The following is a 19,963-nucleotide window of genomic DNA, read 5'->3' on the forward strand; positions in this document are numbered from 1 at the left end:
ACGTGGGCCCGGATTCTTCTTTCAATTATTCCATGGTAAACAGGATTAATTCCACTGAAATCAACTGAGATAAACCAGAATGCAAAAGATGTAATGTAAATGTTAGGATAATTAGACTCCTGGATTCTTGCTTGTAAATTTTTCACTGAAAGGCTTTCCCCCATCCTCCTCCAGTAGACAATGGGAAAAATGTTATTTTTCTCTGATACAGTGATTTAAAATTAAAGGCATTGTATGGACTTTCTTCAATGGACTCACAATATATATATATATATATATATATATATATATATATATAAAATTATATCTGATAATCATTAATTAATTGTAAGGGAGGGCCCCAAGTCACGAAGCAATTGTTATCGGCACTTCACAAACACATAACAAAAAAGGATGAGCCCTGCCTCAATCTAAATATTTGTAGGGAGTTGTTTGATCTTGAACATAGTTGCTGTGAACTCCAACAAACCTTAACCAATTATTCCCGTGTCATTCTATATATTTTGCAAATAAAGCCACACAAAACTTCAATCAAGCTGCAAAAACAAAACCCAGAGTCCTTTGAATTCAGGTACCATTTTATCCAAACTTCCAAAGTTCATGAAGGTTCAGATAAATTATCCCACCTTTGGGATAAATTATCCCATCTTTTTGCCCTCCCAAAACTGATCAGTGCATGTATTTTATATCCCACATCTGTGGATTTTAAGTGCCAGAATCTTAGCTGGTATAAATCAGCTACACTGGCCCTAAGACTTGACTACTCTGTACATGGCACTGATGAATGAGGAACCTGCTTAACTGTATTTGCAGACTAAGATCTTAATTAGAGCTGTGCAGAAGTTCCATTTCACCAAAGATTTTGAGATTTCACTCCAATTCTGAATGAAGCCAATCTCAAAGTTTCAAAATTCTACACCAAGGAAAAATAATCATTTAAGGTCATTCTAAATACTTCATTTCAATTTTTACTTTTTCAAATTTAGTTTGATATTAAAAACACAATTTACATACAAGAATTATATTAAAAATTAAAAACAAAAAGTGGTTTTAAAATGAAAAAAATAAAAAAAATTCAGACAAAAATCACTGAAAAGGATGTTTTGACACTGTCAGAACTCTATTCCCATTTTTTCCTAATTGAAATTCCAGTGAAATCAACCTGGTTTTGTGAAGAACATGGTTCCATCAGGATTTCTCTGATCAGCGCGAGTCCTGGTGCTGCAAACTGCTCCACATGCATGGATTTCAATGCAATACTGGACACAGGCATCTAAGCCTGGAAAGCAGGTTCCAGGAATCAGACCTAAAAACGGAAGCAGCTGAACTAAGACTGCATTCATTATTCCCAAACTAAAGTGGCCTTTGTGGCTTGGATGGCATTAATAATAAATAGTAAATAATAATAATACACAGAACTTTTCATCAGTAGATCACAAAGTACTTTACAAAGGATCTCAGGATAAATTAGGTAATTGCATGAATTTAAGGAAGGCACCCTAGGCAAAAATTTCATTTCCTTATAGGTAATTTGATACTTGTATAACCAAGTACAGATACAGGCAGGCAGATATGGACAAAAGATATTTTTAGTGCTTTACAGTTAGAGAAATAATGAATTTATTCTTACAAATAAAAATAAATCAGCTTTAAATCATGAAGTATTGGGCCATCTTGAGTGAGAGGATAATAATAAACTAAAATTAAAAAAGATTGCTCTCCATTGTTTGGAGTGAAGTTATTTTATTCACTTCACTCTGAACATATTTTGTCTAGGTAATTTATACTTAATCTACATGTTTTGTGTTTGAATGCCAAAATTTTATGTATCATATGTATAAGGATGGATAAAAGATTATTTCAGGGATATAAATATGCATATGCAAAATCAAATACAGTAAGACTGAATCATCTCTGTATATTCTGGAACAGGCATATAAAAAGATGACACTGAGCATCAAATTAACTTATTTTACTAGCTTCTCTCTCAAACACATTTTAAAATGTGCAAAACAATGTAACTTGTTGTGGCATGCTACTCCCTGTGTTGCTATTAAGCTATCCAGATGATGCTCTGTTGGGAATCCACTCTGAACAGAGGCCTAATTCAAGACTGGATCACAACATCTGCACCAGATAGAATTTGTCATCATCTGTCTTCAAACCCATTGGCTGTTGCTTAGCAACTGGTCAATCTCACAGAGTATTTGCAGTGACAAATTAGTAGCGTTGTTACCATGACAACCAGCTTTGTTACTTAATTAAATTGATTTGAATCAGAATTGGCTTTTGGAGAAACAAGTGTGCTGAGTGTAGTAGTAAACATGAGCTTGCAACTAGCCATTCATGCTTCGATGTAGTATTCTCTAAAATCAACGCATCAGGATGAAATCCACAACCAAGTTCACAGACAACATATTTCTGTGAAAAATGAACTGGTTTATCCAGTGGCTTGATTAATGGTTTGAGGCTGTAGATATGGTAGGCATTACTCTTTAGCAACTGATTGTGGAGCAGATTCACTGGAGATGCAAAGACCAAGTTCCAGAGAGCAAGGAAAGAGGTATAGGATTATGTGGGATAAAAATGTAGGGACAGAAATCCTTGCAATTCTTCCTAGTCTGGTTCAGTCAACACTTTAGCTACTGCCTTGGCATTCTCAACATTGGCCACCTAATATAAGGCTTTACCTAAGTTAAGGAAGTCAGGGAAATCCCATGCTTTGAAACTTAGGGCCCATCTATCACTATTACTATAAAGCAATCTGGATTTTACAGTATTGGTAAATTTCTCTTACAGAAACATCTACACACATTTTATTTGTTTTCTATACTTTTTATTCTTTTACTGCATGACAGAGAAAAGAGATTAACATACCTATACAGTACATATTTTTAATGAATGACATCTACATATTAAGTCTGAGTACAGCTGTTTGGAGCCTTTAGTTATGCAATCTCACAGTTTCCCAGTTTATCTCTATTTTATCTGCTGGTAATATATGGGCTGCTGCTGCTGTCCTTCCTGATCTTCTTGCAAATGTAGCTGTAAAACTCAAGTTGTATTTCCCTTATAAAATATTAAATGAATTGCTTGAACTAATTTGAGATTTCTCATCATGTGTGATTTATTTAAAGCCCAAATGTGGTGCTGTGTATGAATGTTTCTGAAACCTACGTAAGCCTTTCTAAACAATAAATAGCAAGCATCAGCCACAAGATGACTAGGATGGGAAACTAGAAACATACTAAATGTTGATAAATTCTAAATTATAAGGTGTTGTGTGGTATAGCTACATTGTTTGTGTGCTACTCTGTAATTTACACTGGTATCACTAGAGTTCTCAAACTTCCCACTTAAATTCCATTAAACTATTGTATATCTGAAACAAATTTTGATTTGTGTAGACTTTATAAGCAGGCTTTCACTTTTTCTTTTGCAAAAGTGTGTCTTTGATTAGAAGCTTCTAGAAAGAGAAATCATGTAAACGAAAGAAGAGAAGAAAAAATATATTGTAACAGAAAAGCCCAAAATGAGCCTGAACTCAACTGAGTAAATTAATACAAAGCAATTCACCCAGTTGAAAACACTTACAGGAAACTTGGAGAAAGTGAAACTTGATTTATAGTGATGCAAAATGGAATTCTAAAATAGTTTTGATGTGCTTTCTTTTGCATATATTATATACTTATAATAATACATAACCCTTATACAGTGATTTCCTCTTCCAAATACTTTACAAATATTAACCTTGGCCCTCACAGTGCCCCTGTAGTATTGGTAATTGAGACTTGTCAGCCCCAGTAACACAGATGGGATAAATGAGACAGAAAAGTTAAATCAGTGTTAAAGCTGGGATTGGAACCCAGGTGTTCCTGCCTTCCAGTTCTCTACTCAGGTGACTAGACCTCAGCTCAGTATTAGGCTTGCCATCTGTTCTATTAAAAATTATCTTTATAAGAAGACATTTATTAGAATGGGTCAAAAATCTTATGTCAAAACATCCTTTCACAAAAAAAGAAAATAAATAAATAAACATAAATTTTCATTAAAAATTGGGTTTTAATCAAAAATGATTTTTGAAGGAAAAAATATTTCCTGGCTAGTTCTAGTATTTCCTTCTCATTTTATGTAACTTTTATTTTTCTAAGATGGATTGCACTGCTGAAATAATATATGATTGGACATAAATTGGTCTGGAGTATAGAGATCAGACAAGGATCCTTAGACAAAATTAATAACAGACGCCTAAGAGAACAAAAACAAAGAAGTGTGGAGCAGAGAGAGATTCAAGGGATACATGTTAGACACACACAGAGGTCTGATGCAGTGAGAGGTGTGGGTAGATCTGGGGTACACAGAGCTCACAAACATCATGGGCAAGCAGAAGGAGTGTGAGAGGACAGGGACAGGAAGCCTGACGCTGACTCCCAATTTTTGCCATTCTGGAGAAAAGGAAAATCAGTCCACTTTCTTTCACACAGCAGTGCAGTAACGAAGGAGCTGCTGGCTCAGCTGGTGAATGGTTCACCACTTGTATTTCAGTCAAATAGTAATCAGAATTGTCCAGTGGAAAGTATATTGCATGAAAAGAGAATAGAAACTGCTCTCAAACGGAAAAGACTAGGCATTTCAGCAAACTATTAACCACTCAAGGAGGAAAAGATGGAAAAACTTTAATAATCTTTATTTAAAAGTATATTTGGCCTTCAGCTATCATCAAAAAGAGCTGAAGGGGGGTGATTATTAAACCCAATGACAAGTGTGATGGTGTCCACTCACCACAGTGGCACCTCCTGCCAGCCATCTTGGGGATTAGCTCTGTCAGCCAGTGCACCCTCTCCTAGTGGCACCTTTCCTATCTCCTTCTCTGCCTGCAGATCTGCCTCACTCCAGGAATCGCAGCATCCTCTTCATGACTTGGCCCTCCGACCATGTTAACATCTGCATTTCCCCCTTCTGGGGGTTGGGGGGCGAGAGGGGAAGGATCTCCCTGTTCTATAGTCCAGCCACTTCCCCAGTGGGGAGGGCCAAGACCGTTCAGTACTCTGGTTCCCAGCCCAGGGTCCCTGTAGATAGCAGTCTCCTGCTGCCTCTCCTTAACTTTTCTGCCATTTCTGCTTTAATTCCCTGGGCCACTTCCCAGCGACCCCTGAATCTTCTTTACCGTCTTCTCAGGGCCTCCAGTCAGCACATCCCAGCAGCCAACCAGGAGCTCCCTCTTGCCCGCCCCTCAGTCACTGCCAGCCACTGCTCTGTGCAAGGTGCTGTCTCCAAGGGGGAGGGATAGCTCAGTGGTTTGAGCATTGGCCTGCTAAACCCAGGGTTGTGAGTTCAATCCTTCAGGGGGGCCATTTAGGGATCTGGGGCAAAAACTGGGGATTGGTCCTGCTTTGAGCAGGGGGTTGGACTAGATGACCTCCTGAGATCCCTTCCAACTCTGATATTCTATGATTCCTGCAGCCTGCTAGGAACACAGTCCCCACTCCTTAGGCTCCCTACAGCAACTGACCCTACTCAGCCCTGCAGCTCCCTTTTATGTGAGCCTACTGGGCCCTGACTGGCTGCTCCATGCAGCATCTCTCTGATTGGCTACTCTCTATGCAGCCCTCCCAGGCTGCATTTACCCCCTTCCTTTTCGGGCTGGAGTGAACACCCCATTCCACTAGCATATAGATAAGTTCAACAAGCCAGCCCCCTCCCCACATGATAGAAGAAGCTGCATACATACACTGAGGAGGCCACTGAGCTAGAGTAAAGGTTTGGCATCAGGGATTAAATCAGGTCTAGTGGGTGACTGCATCTCTTCCTAGTGCATAAGCAGAGTAATATTAGCACCTAATCCAAAGCCCATTCAAGTCAGTGAGGGGTATTCCTTCTGTGGTCTTTGGATCAGGCTCTTCGAGTGCAGAAACTGCTTCTGTATAAGGTGGTGGCAGCCAGCTATGTGACTGAAGCAGAGTCAGATTGTATAAAGGCTAGTTTACAATGAAAATTACTCTTAGCCAGGGGTTAGGTCAAGTCAAGGGTGATTTATGTAGTCAAACCATCTGACCACTAGGATTGTTGAATTGTGTTACCTGCCCTTCGGCAATGGGGACAGACATTTAATGGGCATTGGCCATTGCTCGTTTAATGGGTTTGTTAAATAGCTAATAAAATTGCTTTGAAATTCATTTATTGTTGTAAAGTCAAGTTAAAGTTTTACATTCTTCTAGTTCAAATTTTGTAGGGCTGAATTAAGGCAGGAACTTATGACATGCTCTTTGCAGCAGTTTGTCATCACTTGTTAACCTTCCCAATTCCGCCAAAGGAGTAAATAGATGGGGGCATATTTTCTCTTCAAGGTTAATGAGCAGTATTCCACTGAAGATAAATGCTTTAAGTGCCTTCCATAATGATTAGTTTCATACCCGAGCCAGGAAACTTTTCTTTATTGAAAATATTTTAAACTTTGTATTCTTCTGCAACTGGCAGTTTACTGTTACAGCTGTATAAATAATGGCTTTTTTGGTTCACTGGTAATTCTGAAAAAAAAAATAAAAAAATCATTTTGGGTCAAATGAAAAATGTAATTCAACCTCAAAACAAAATATTGATTTTGAGCTATTTTTAATTTTTTAAATTTTTTTTAAATAAATTTGAAGATTTCAAAACAAAAAGTCATTCTGAACAGAAAAATAAAACATTTTATTTAAAAAATGTCAAATATTTCAGCTATTTCAGAATTTGTTTTTTCTTTTCTTTTTCTTTTTTTTTTTTTTTTTGACATGAACAATTCAGTGAAACTGACATAAATTCACACAGCTTTCAGTGTAATTGAATCTGCATTCTTCTCTTTAAAAGGTTTTGGCTGAAAAATTTTGTCCAGCTCTCCTTACTATCTTCCTCTTTTTCATTTTTGGATATGATGGGGTGCTGAGATTTTCAGACTTTTACATGCTGTATGGATAACAGCACAATTCAGCGACCTTTAGTCAAGTTCAGAATACACTGAGAAGGTCCACAAGCAGCTGTGTGCATTAACATCTATCATAACCTTCTCCAGACCAGATGAATACACACACAAACAGCCTAATTCTGATGTCTCTTACATCAACATAAATCAGGAATAATTCCACAGAAGTCAATGGACTCACATCCATCTAAAATCAGAATGTAATAGGAAGGTTATTGCCCGATATGGACCTTTCTAGAAGACATTCAGTAGCTTTAGGTGTTTTTTCCTATAGAGATGGAGTTTGATGACCTCTTCACACACAAGAGAAGACACACACAATAAACTAGTATATAAATAGAAGGTGATTTCCATTTCATACACACCTGGAGGTCTAAGGCCCATGAGAAGCTTGCAAAGGATTTCTTTTTTTTACATACCTCACAGTAACAGAAGTGCAGAAGTGGTTAATTAAGGGGTCATTAGAACAGTGATATAAAGAAGAGTGGACAGTGTAAGAGAGTCCTCTTCCACTCCAGTCAGGCCTAGATGCAGAATAGGGAGGCAAAAAGGAACTGGGATAATGACCAGGCTCTTTATGAACAACTTTTTAAATTAAGGATTGTTTGTATTTTTCCACCTGATCTTCACTATTTCCTCTAAAATATGTCAAAGTCCCCTCTGAGCCAATAGCTCATTGGACTGATGTGGTTCAGGCCTATCAGTTTCATAGCCAACAATATGACAAGGGAGTGATGTGGCCAGCATCACATCTGACTGCCTTAACTTGATGGATCAAGTACCTATTTTGCAGCTATGTGAACTGGAGGTAGCCTTTCAGTGTGAGATCAAGCAAGACTCAAATCCATGACCTTCAGGATTGTAGTCAAGTGCCTGAACCACTTAGCCAGCACACCTTGTACAAATATGTGCAAAAGTCAAAATGCCACATTACCAGGAAATTCTAACATCCCATTTCCTATTCAAGGTTTCCACTAGCCGCACATTGTAACACTAACATACACTGCAACATTATTCACTCCAAAAAGCTACCTCTGTTATACTCACACCACTACATAGTCAACTTATTTAATAAAACCAAGCAGATCAGTTGTTCTATTTGTATTCATAACAAATATACTTCTGCTCCACTACACCATGAGGCCTATTAGAACTCTGCTGTTTTTCAGTGGATCTGGGACTATATGTCTTTCAAAATCTTTACTAAGCATTTAATAAATATTACATTAAATCAACAGTATACATCCAATGGCATATTCCCTTTACAGAACAAAACAGAGGGCAAAGGTTTGGTGGAATGCATGGCACAAACTGAAAGGAAATGGTATGGAGTGATGAAGGATCATACAGTAGTGAGAACTGGGTGGTTCCCTTAATTGCTCATTTCCAGACTTTTTAGCCTATTGCTTTTTTCATAAGGAGTAACATTTTAGGAAAAGCAGTATAAACGAGAGGGGATTTTTAGAGGAGATATTGGGGCAGTTGGAGAGCAGGGTGTTGTTGATCCCATTGCCCATTAAAGCACACTTTACCTTAACAGTTTTTAATTACTTTCTGGGGTTGGGGAGAAGAGGTCGGGACTGGATTGTAATTTAGTTTAATAACACCCAGGAGTTTTCTCTTTGTTCATTAGCAAATAAACTTCTGATCAGTTGGGTGAGCTCAGTTAATGTAGAGGCAAAGTGGAATGAAGAGAATGAAATTTTTAATATGAAATGTAACATTTCAAGATGTCAGAGATGAGGTTTTTGTTTTATACTATGATCTGCATAACCATAATGATGATATCCTAATTACTCAGAAGATCAGCACGCAGAAAGAGCCAAAATTATGTATCTTTTTTTTTCTGAAGTCTAACAGAAATCATAGCTATGGAACATGAACAGATCTTCACATGGTTGTTGAGAAAGGTATAAGAATAGTTTGCCAAGGTGGAATCTCACAGATTACTCTATCAATTAGAGAAGATATAGTCTATAATACAGCTCTTTAATCTATTATCATCTGAAAATAATAATCCAAAAGGTATAAATATTTTGGTTTTGGCAACTAATAAGTAAACAAATTGGGGTTTCTCAAGTTTTTCAGAAAAAATCAAAATGAAATTTTTACAAAAACAAATATTAGGAAAAATCATTCCCCAATCAGCTCTAACTAAAATATTATCAGAGAGCCTATTGTTCTTACTACATCCAACCCATCTTGAACAAGGAAACACTGGAAAAATCCGTCCACATGTGATTTGAAAGCCAGTTTTCAGTGCCACAGAATTTTCAGCTAGGCATTGACAAAATGTTTGAATACTTATTATCACTAACCCTCCAAACCTGCAGAAGTTTGGCCATCCCTAGATGGAAATGGTTATACATTCAAAGTAGTTAATGGTTTGGCATCACTCACCAAGGAGGAGGTAGGGTGTTTTTTTCTCAGATGAACATTTTTCTTTTAGATTATTCACTTGAGTTTACTTTGTATGCTAAATTCTGCTGGTGTAGATGACAATACAGTATGTACAGTGAGACACTGTGAAAATCCTGTACAATTAATTTAAACCAAGTTACGCCCTTTTTTTGATGAGCCAATAGTTACAGATTTAGAGGTCAGATTGTGACAGCTCTGAATAAATGGAGAACAGGTGCAAGGAACAACACCTATTTTCATCATGATGCAAGAAGGCATTGCAGTGTGTCTGGAAAATGCAGTATTTTGGCTAGGTCTTGTATCAGTAATAGCATTCCCAAAAGAAATATGGGGGTGTGGATTGAGCTGAGGCAGGGAATAGAGGAAAGTGCTCCCCAGAAGTTCCAGGAGGAATCCTGGCACCCCCTCTACGCAAGCTGTGGTTGTATCACAATCTAGCCCTTATGTAGCTTATAGGCCTCCCGCTGTGGATACATTTTAAATAATCATTTAGTAGCCTTTAAAGTAAATATTGTTTCTACCAACCAGTCTCTGTGTTCTGTTTTGTTTTCTGTATGTCCCATTTTCCCTTTCCCTTTAGTATGCTGACAACATCACTTTGTTAAGGCTGGTTGGTTCCATTTGCACTGGACACCTCTTCTGCATATAGATTGATGAGTTTAATCAACGAATCAGGAGAAAGACTTGGACATCAATCAGTGTCAGTTTTCTTTCTTTCTAATTTTTGATTTGCTGCTTCTCGTTGTCAGTGCAATAAAATGATGCCCATTTAATGTAAAGCTTAAGTATAATGCAAAGTTAGTTGGAAATTTATACTAGCCCAAGGAGTTGTGCCAAACTCTGGTTATCAGTACATTGAAAAAAAGGTCTTTCTTGTGGTGCATAATATTTAATTGGCATGACCAAGAACTCCCTTACTCGATGATCAATGAAGAAAAGCCAAATTAGCAATTTATTGATAATATTGTGTTTCCTTTTGTCATCTTGATAAAGCCAAATATTCAGCCATTTCCTGTAAATATCCATAGACACAAAAGAAACAGAGAAGACTAGGGCCCAGTCCCTTCTGCCTATGTGTCTAAGGTACTTATCTGCCCTCATTGCTGTAGTATCTGAACCTCTCACAATCTTTTCTAAGGTAGGTTTCATAGTAGCAGCCGTGTTAGTCTGTATCCGTAAAAAGAAAAGGAGTACTTGTGGCACCTTAGAGACTAATAAATTTGTTAGTCTCTAAGGTGCCACAAGTACTCCTTTTCTTTTTTCTAAGGTATTTATCCTCACAACATCTGGGAGGATGAGAAGTACTGTAATCCCCATTTTACAAGTGAACTAATGCACAGATACACAAAGGCCCATATCCTCAAATGGAGTGAGATGACTAAATCAGTGGGAGTTAGGTACCTAAATACCTTTAAGGGTCTGGGTCTAAGTAACTTCCACATGTCACACAAAAAATCCATGGCAGAACAGAGAACTGAATCTGAGTCTTAGGCTAACACCTTAATCACTGCACCATCCTTTCTCTTCCTTGTAAGGTACCTTCAAGAGGTAGTAATCTGCTACTGGCTCTTCCATTAGCAGATTATGTTCCCAGCAGCACCCCACCGGGGTGGAGCTAAGGATCTGACAATTCTTCACCCTTCCCCTCTCCACCCACCTGCATCAAGAGGAACAGGGAGAACCTGGTGGTGCTTCTACTTCCCTTGGTCTCCTGAACCTGTAGCTTACATATGGGGAGGCTGCACAATGGAGTAGAGGGAGTTCTCACTCTTCTTTATGCCTTTCCGTGACCATCTAAGACTGGTCCACTGCATGAACCTAATTAAGAGATTATAGTAGTATCCTTTTATTTTAAAGGGCTATTGATTGAATAACAGTGCAGTTATACCAATTATCCTTATGCCTCAAAGTATGTTAAAAAGCATGAGCTCAAAGGCCAGCCACCCAAGAAGATAAAATGTCTGGTATAATTACACTTCTTGAAGTATATTGCTGCTTGTATAAATGCTATTTCATACTAATGGGGATTCTTTAGTTTACTTACTAGACTCCTGTGGGTCTGGAGCAGAAAGTCATAAGTTCCATCTCCAGTGCTGGCTAAATGTGATTTAGTTGATGACTGTGTCATTTTCACTGTAAACAGCAATTGTTAACATAGTTTTAAAATCTTATTTTGAATATTGATTTTGAATCAGAGTTTAATTTTATTTTGTTATTTGGTGGTCAGTCTGAGACACCAGAAATACCTCACCAAATAACTTGTTTATTTGTATAGGCAACTCTATGGTGAAATGGGTTTTAAATGGTCTTGGTTATTCTCTCAGTCTGAAACGTTATATAACAGTCCCTAGTGAAATGGACTTAAAATACAGCCCACCCGTTTGCATCATACTTTGGAGAATAACTTTTCATGATCAGAATATACAACTGCTATATTCACTAAAGATTAGGGGTACTTGTGGCACCTTAGAGACTAACCAATTTATTTGAGCATGAGCTTTCTGTCACTAAAGATTGTATATCCACATGTAAAGGGAGAGATACAAGAAATACATAATACTAAAGTATATGATGTGATATAAATATTCACACAAAATCAGACTTACCATTATAGACAGATAGATTCATTTGTGTCTTATTCATGAGTTACATAACCAGCCCCTAGTTTAGGAAACTATGTCTTGACTATATAACCACATGAGACAATCACAGATTAACGAAGGGTGGCCTGTCTCAACTGACGGAAGCCCAGATGTTTACCCTCAGTTTTATTTGCTCATGATGTACTCTTGCCCAACCAAAACAACAGCAGCTCCACAAGAAAAGGTGTGGCTAGGCTTTGGATCAGAAGAGGTTCCCAATCCATATATATCCTCTGAAAAAACAGCTGCCTTCCTATATCCCCAATAGTGGTCTGAATATTTCCTATAATATGTACAGAACCAAAGCCATTTTTCCCCAATAACAAGATCTATAACACTATCTACAATATTCCATACTGATTTATTTACCATCTCTGTATCAAGAAGGAAAAAACCCCATTTGTACAGATGTAATATGATTCTAACTGTAGTTTTAAAGTGCATTCAACAAGTTGACGTGACATGACATCACATTACTCACCCTTTAGACATTCGTCCCTTATGTTTCTCAACTCTCTCCATAGGAGAAAGAACTATAGTTCTCTAAATGCTCTAATTTTAACCTGTAGCAGGAACATATTTGGTGGCCTTCAGGCCACTAGGTGATATTTTGCTGCCCTTTATGTGTGCAGAGCTCTATTTTGAGAGCTGAAGTTTGCCTGCCCATCATCTTTTTTTCCTGTACTCATAAGAACCAGGAATTAATAATTAATCACAGAAGCATATACCTACAGCTAGTGCAACGTCCATCTCCACATAGCTCCCTCTGGCAGCAGAACCATAGCAGTTCCATTTCACTGCTATGAGGGGAGGAGGCAGGATTTGGGTGGCAGCTGCATGGGGGATGAATGGATCTGTGTGATTTGGGGGCCCTCTGCAGCAGTGCATAATGATTGGGTGGAGACAGGGCAGGAGCTGAGCCAGAGGATATTCCAGTGGCACGCTGAGACCTCAGAGAGCTACTCCAATCACTGGGCTGAATCAGCCTCTTGGGAGTGTCTCTGCAACCACTCCACTGTTTGAGAGAAGGATTCTACCTCCCTGTAGCCCCCTGTGGAGATACTCATCACCCAGGCTATTCAGCGATCCTAATGAATAAGAACAATCAACTGAATAACATAGTGGACTGGACATGTAACCATTTATAAGCACATATTAAAAATGAAATTCACAGTTGAGGCTGAATTTCTCTCTTGCTTTAGCTCAAGTTCATACTGGGCTGAACTGATCTGATCCCTTGGACTCCAAGCTCCTATTTACAAAGCAGACAGTTATCCTGGAATTTGACTATGCAGGCACACCTGATCTCACTAATGCAGAAGCCAAGGAAATCTCTAAGGACATGCATGCTCTTTTCACACCTCCCCGATTAGTGACTGAAGCCAGGCCCTTTCACTTGTGATAGATTAATCAAACCGTCTCTCAGCCTCTAATTGGATGGCAATCAGTTTCTCAGGGTGTGCTGAAGGGGGAAAAAATCTTCTTCCCTTATATTTAACATGTGTCTTTCATTTCTGGCCTACCTATCTCTTTAAAACTTTTTCATGAAATGGTTTCTCTTCCTTTAAGTGAGCTGTATATTTTCACCCAGCATTACTAACTTCCATCAGTTTTCCACCCAAGACACAACCTTTTCTTATTATAGCAGCACAGCTTGCAAATTAATAGAAGAAATTTTCTTTCCTTCGATGCAGCTGAAGAAAGAACTATTCGGCCACATTTAAGCTCCACAAGTACACAAAAACCAGTACAGGAAAAAACATGTGACAGATTTATGAGTCCAAAATTATTTTGGTTTTTATCTGGAATAAACATTTCTACCACTTTTCTTGCTACTATTATAGGCCCCACCCTACTCCATAGTGAATATACAACTTAAGGTCTGGATGCTTATCCAAACTACCTGAACCCCTCCCCATTTCGCTTTTCCTTCTTCCTCATCAGCATGAGCTGAGGATGAAGTAGTATCTTAACTTTCCATTTCCTAGGTTTTCTTTTGTCTGTGTATGTCTCAAACTTAACGCTGCCTAAACAAAAACATATGTACCTGATTCAAAGCCCACTGTACACCATGGGAATATTTCCATTGACTTCCAAAGACTTTGGATCAAGCCCTCTTTCAGAGATCGGCGACCTTTGGCACGTGGCCCATCAGGGTAAGCCCCCTAGTGGGCTGGGCCAGTTTGTTTACCTGCCGCGTCTGCAGGTTTGGCCGATTGCAGCTCCCAGTGGCCGCGGTTCACTGCTCCAGGCCAGTTGGTGCTGCGGGAAGCGGCTTGGGCTGAGGGATGTAATACAAAGTAAAGTTATAAATATAGGATCCACCATCTTCAATGTGATTTACCAACATCAGTCCCCATGAATCAAGATGAAACGTAATGAAGAAATACCCAGAACTATTTTTACTATTTGTGAACCAGTAGGAACTACGCTGAAATCCAACATCATAATGAACTGACTGAATTACCTCTAATTTTACAATCACACAAACCCATCCTAGACACTTTTCACCAGCATACTACAAGTTCAGCCAACACCAATCTTTTTGAAAAATTGACTATTTGTTTGTGTGCCACCTATTTTGTCCCACTTTTTCCCAATGGGTTTGCTGTTTGTAAATTGTACCATCTGCATGGACAGATGGTAAAATCTATAGTTTATAATGTAAGAAGTCCTGTCATCTGCTGAAGACCTGCAACTCCCTTTTTGCCAAATCTTGACTTCTTCATTCTCGACAAATCCACATTGACTGAAATCAATAGATGTCATGTGTGCCCAGCACTATGGAAAATCAAGCCCTGTGGTGCCTCAATATGGATTGAGATGCTTATCCTCAAATCATCTTCCTCAGCTGTCAGTCTGACTGTATCACCCCATCTCCCAATCCCTCCCTTGGCTCTGCTGCATCATATTCAAGTGTCTTGTCCTTGCTATCGAGGCCTTGCCTAACTATCCTTCACTACTTCTCCACCCTTCTTTTAGTGTCACTTATCTGTTCCCTCTGCTCCACCAACAGTATCACCCTTGTCACCTCATTCATAACTGCTCCTCTTCCACATTACCCTCCTATGAATCGAACACTCTTCCTGAGATGGTCTGCAAAGCCACTTATACTCTCTAAATTCAAATTCCTCCTCAACACCCACTTCTACTGTGATGCCTGTAAGAGCCAACTAGCTGATTTTGGCTACACTGGAGATAATCTATTGTATTACTGTAGCCTATTACTTAATGTGGCTAATTATCATCTTGACCACTTTACCTATCTGTTGCACCCATTTATCTTTGGTTCAAGGAGCTCACAATCTAAAAATCAAAGAGACAATGACCATACTTTCTAATATGTTTGGAAAGCACCTAACAAATTATAGGTGTTACTGTACAAAATAACCCAAACCATAATTAATTATAAACACATGGAGATAGACCTGTTTTAAAAATTGCTGTTCTCTACACTCCAGAACTTTGGAGAAACCTAGGTCTGAATTTTGCATCTCAGGCCCTTCTCTGGTGTCATAGCTAAGAGCTGTCTGCGTAGCTTTCTCTCCTAAAACTAACCAGAGAAAGTCACCTTCTGTTTTCCATTTTCCATTATTTAAGTTTATCTTTTAAAAGTCTTAAATGTAATGTGGATTTCTGATCTCACCCTCTTTTCTAAATGCATCATATAAATTATTATTATAATACCCTATACTGTTAATTCAAGGATATCTTTTCAGTGTTTGTTATTTTGTTTTCAGTGGTCCTGATTTGTATTTATACCTGCAACAAGACCTTAGTGTAAATGTGAATCAGGCCCAGTGTCTATATGTGGAGGGAATCTTTCTTTGGAGTAATATGCAATGGGACCATTTGTGCAATAAATTGCTACACAACATGAACAACAAGGAGTCTGGTGGCACCTGAACGACTAACAGATTTATTTGGGCATAAGCTTTTGTGGGTAAAACACCACTTCTTCAGATGCACAAAATGAGTAACAGTATCAGAATCTGGCCATTAGTATTTTGATAACAAAGCAAATTTCTAAATTTGCCCCTGGATTTGAGATCTAATATTCTAACTGACTGGCTAAGTCTCCTCTCTGAATACTACTCAGCAGTAGGCATAACACACAGCTGTGTTACTACTAACTCTTCCTCTTTCAACAAATGCTTCTCACTTGGCTAGTGACCCACTTCACTAATTGGATCACTACAAACCAGGCAGTTTTCAGTGCAGCTTTTCTTTTCTTCTTTCTCACACTGGAGTCGTAACTGCTCCAAGGACAGAGAAGGGATTCTGTAAAAGTAATTTCTCTGAAGTTTTAAATCTACAAGGCCTGTACTTTCAAGCCAGATCAACTTCAGATGTTCTCACTCCTACAATCCCTCACCTATACCAGGGCCCAAAACGGCAAATTTGAGTGACAGAATGATAACACCTCAATTCAATACAGGCCCCTAAATACACTAACAATTCCCACTGAAACCAGTGGAGTTGCTCTGGCTTTACATCAGTGTAAGTGAAAGCAAAAATAAGTTCCTAGGGCAACTTTGTATGTTATATGCAAAGGTAATTTGGCTCGCACAATTCCTTATTAAATTTGTTTGATAAGACTTGACAAGATGAGCAATGCTGGTCAGTTATTATGCATTTCTGGTAGAGTTACAGGGCATGAAGCCTAATAATCACAGTGCTGAAGTTTCCAAGATTTTTCTTTTAAATGGACATTGGTAACTGGGTGGAACATTTGGCAGCTTTCTGGCAAGGAAGAGATTACCACTGATGTACACACAGCCAGGGATGTACTCATTAGAGTGGTCTCACCAATCTTTTCCACATCAGATGGTATTAGTAGAGAATAAATCACCTGTTTCTAGCAATCTGAGATGCCAAGGATCACCTTTCTCTGCTTTTATATTTGCAAAACATCTTCTTTGATTCATATGTATCTAAAGGTGTAACTAGAGTTCAGACGCCTAGATTCCCAGATCTAACCCTCAGGGTATTGACACAGGTTACCTTCATGTTATACTGCTATGCTAGGGGCTTCTGAAGTTGACCTTCTACTTGATCTTTAGTTTGTCTTCCTTAGTGACATTGCACTTCTATAACATCTTTCCTTCAAAGATCTCAGAGAGCATTACAACTGTCAATGAATGAAGGTCGAGATTTTCAAAGGCACAAAGGGCAGCGGGGTGCCCAGCTCCACTTGACTTTTAAGGAGAGTTGAGCATCTATCTGTCCTTTGAGCCTTTAAAATCTGTCTCCCCACAAGACGCTCAACATCCTTGTGAGGGATTTAAGTACTCTTCATCCCATTTTACATGTGGGGAAACTGAGGCATGAGGAACATTAATTAGCTAGCTAAAGGTTACATCTGGGAACAGGAATTCAAACTCCCACTCTGTGGCTTTAGCCATTAAAACAGCCCATACAGACAACAATCTTCCAATTCCCTAGCACCTCTATCACTTCTATCCACATTTGCTCCCCTAACCAAAGAGAAAAGATGTTTGTTTAATGAAGGGGCTTCTCCATGTTCTTTTAGTCCATTCTAAGTACTTAGACATGTTTTTTAAGCAAACACTGCAGAATTTACCCCCAGTGCCTGGAGCAGTTTTTTCAGCTGTTCTGGTCTACTGGGTTCATATGTATTCAGGGCTTCAGGCATTTTATGTAGCCAGTTGATTAAATATATATTTAGAAATTGTTAATATGCATATTAATTACCCAATAGACTGGAATGACTCTTTAGAAGCATTTTAGTCTATTGTGTAAAAGCATTATAAAAATCCTTATGAAAAATAGTTACTGCAGATGCTTAAATAGTTTCTTTACTCTACTTCCCCCCTCTTCTCCCCACCCCCCAATACTCCAGAAACAAATTGTATCATATCGTGGATTAAGCACTGATTGACTTTCCGTTTTTGTGTTACATGGATACAAAAACTCATCCTCAACTGGATGTATTCCCCCTCGGCTCCGAATCAGGGCCTTACACAGTAATTAAAATAATACTTATTTAATAACACTTTATTATTGATATAATATTGGTATTATAGTTAATTTTTACATGAGATTTTCTTTGGCCTGGGGGCTCTTAAACTGCATTTTAGCCCCCCAGCAGATTTTTTGCATTCAAGTTTATAATATCATAGAAATAGAGGGTTGGAATAGAAACAGTTGCTTCCTTCGCTATAGCTGCCTGAACACTTAACTGCACTACTACCTCTCCAGGCAGCTTGGGGGGGCCTTTTGATAAATATTCTGCTTGCCTCTAGATTTCAGTCATGCTGTTTAGCAATGGGTGAGTGTCACAGGTTTGCTCTGACTACAGATGACAGTTAGGAGGTAGAATGTTATACGGTCAGATAACCAGAAAACTATAAAATCTTGGAACCAATGATGAGTACAGGGTGCACAGAGAAAAATCAGTGTGGAAGTGCATAAGGTATTGCAAAGGAAACTCACTATTATTCTTGTTTGAAATGACTGAGCATCCAAAGATATAGAAGGTTATCTGATCCAGATCAGAACGTGGAGGTTGATCTCTCTGAGCCCTTGCAGAAAGTAGGAGGAAAACTGAATGGTGACCAAGAGGCAGCATGGAGATACAGGTTGTCCACATGGATGTCTCCAGCCTTAGACAGATCCCCTGAGATCCAGTTTTAGGAAGAGAAGCTCCTGCCTGTTTCACACAAGTGTAGACCTACCACACAATGGAATGATCTGCAGGGAAACTCTGCAAAGTGAAACCTTGCATTGTTCTGCTGCTCTCCTGTGGACTTTTCATCAGAGGGGGCAATCCAGCTCCATATAATTATTACAGCATTGCACCTAAGCAAGCCTAGCAATAACCAAGATAACTGCTGTAGCTCACGAAAGCTTATGCTCAGATAAATTGGTTAGTCTCTAAGGTGCCACAAGTACTCCTTTTCTTTTTGCGAATACAGACTAACACGGCTGCTACTCTGATAACTGCTCTGTTAATCTACTCTTCTGTTTGCTAAAGGAATGCAGTTGAAATCTGCCTGGATGTATCATGAAGTCTGAGGAGAGCCACAAGCCACTCAAGATGAGAAGTACACATTAAGCAGATCAAATTGCATGTTTGGTTTGGTGCTTCTGAGAAATTATCACACCATAAACTGACTAAGCCCAGAGTATTAGATTTTGACCTTTTAAGTAAATTATATTACTTTTTTATCTTGAAAGATCTTTCATTTACAACTTGGTCATGTATCAGAAAGTTTAACGTCCTTTTAGTGGTGAAAAACAGGTGCAAGCAACCCTCTGGGAATGGGTGAGCGATGAAAGCCTTTTGTAACCTTGTACAGTTGCTTCACTTTAAATGTGGTATGTATGTGTTAAGTAAAGGTATAAATAATACTACTCACATATCTGCCTTTAAAACTCAGAGGAGCTAATATGCTCTGTGTTTTTCACAGTTATGATAACGTCTGAAGCGCAAACTGAAGCCCTCAGTGAAATGGGTTGGGTGTTTCAGCAGAATCCTCAGTAAATCATTGCCAACAAATCACTCCCAATTTTACATACTATACAAACTGCAGCTAAATTATATATATAAACAGATATGAAGTCACCAGGAATTATCTTTGACTTCCCTATATTCTAGCTGCAGTTATCAACAAAAAACAATTTGAAACTCTAATTAACTCTCAGGTTTTTTTCTAGAAATAAACAGCAGACTTCAAATCATCTACTCCACTATCCTCAAGGGAAAATAAATAAAACTAACTTAAGAATGATTCATTCAAATTTGATCATGTTTCTGTCTCTCACTCCCTTCACACATACACACACACACGTCACAAAAGTGGGGAATTAGCTCACCTATATTGCCAAAAAGCAAAAAATCTACCAAACCAGCCCAACAATCAGTACAGGTCAGTTACTATGAGAATCACACAGTTCCTTATGTCAAAAAGCATTTGTC

This window comes from Lepidochelys kempii, chromosome 6 (genome assembly GCF_965140285.1).
Source record: "Lepidochelys kempii isolate rLepKem1 chromosome 6, rLepKem1.hap1, whole genome shotgun sequence".
Taxonomy (NCBI): Eukaryota; Metazoa; Chordata; order Testudines; family Cheloniidae; genus Lepidochelys; species Lepidochelys kempii.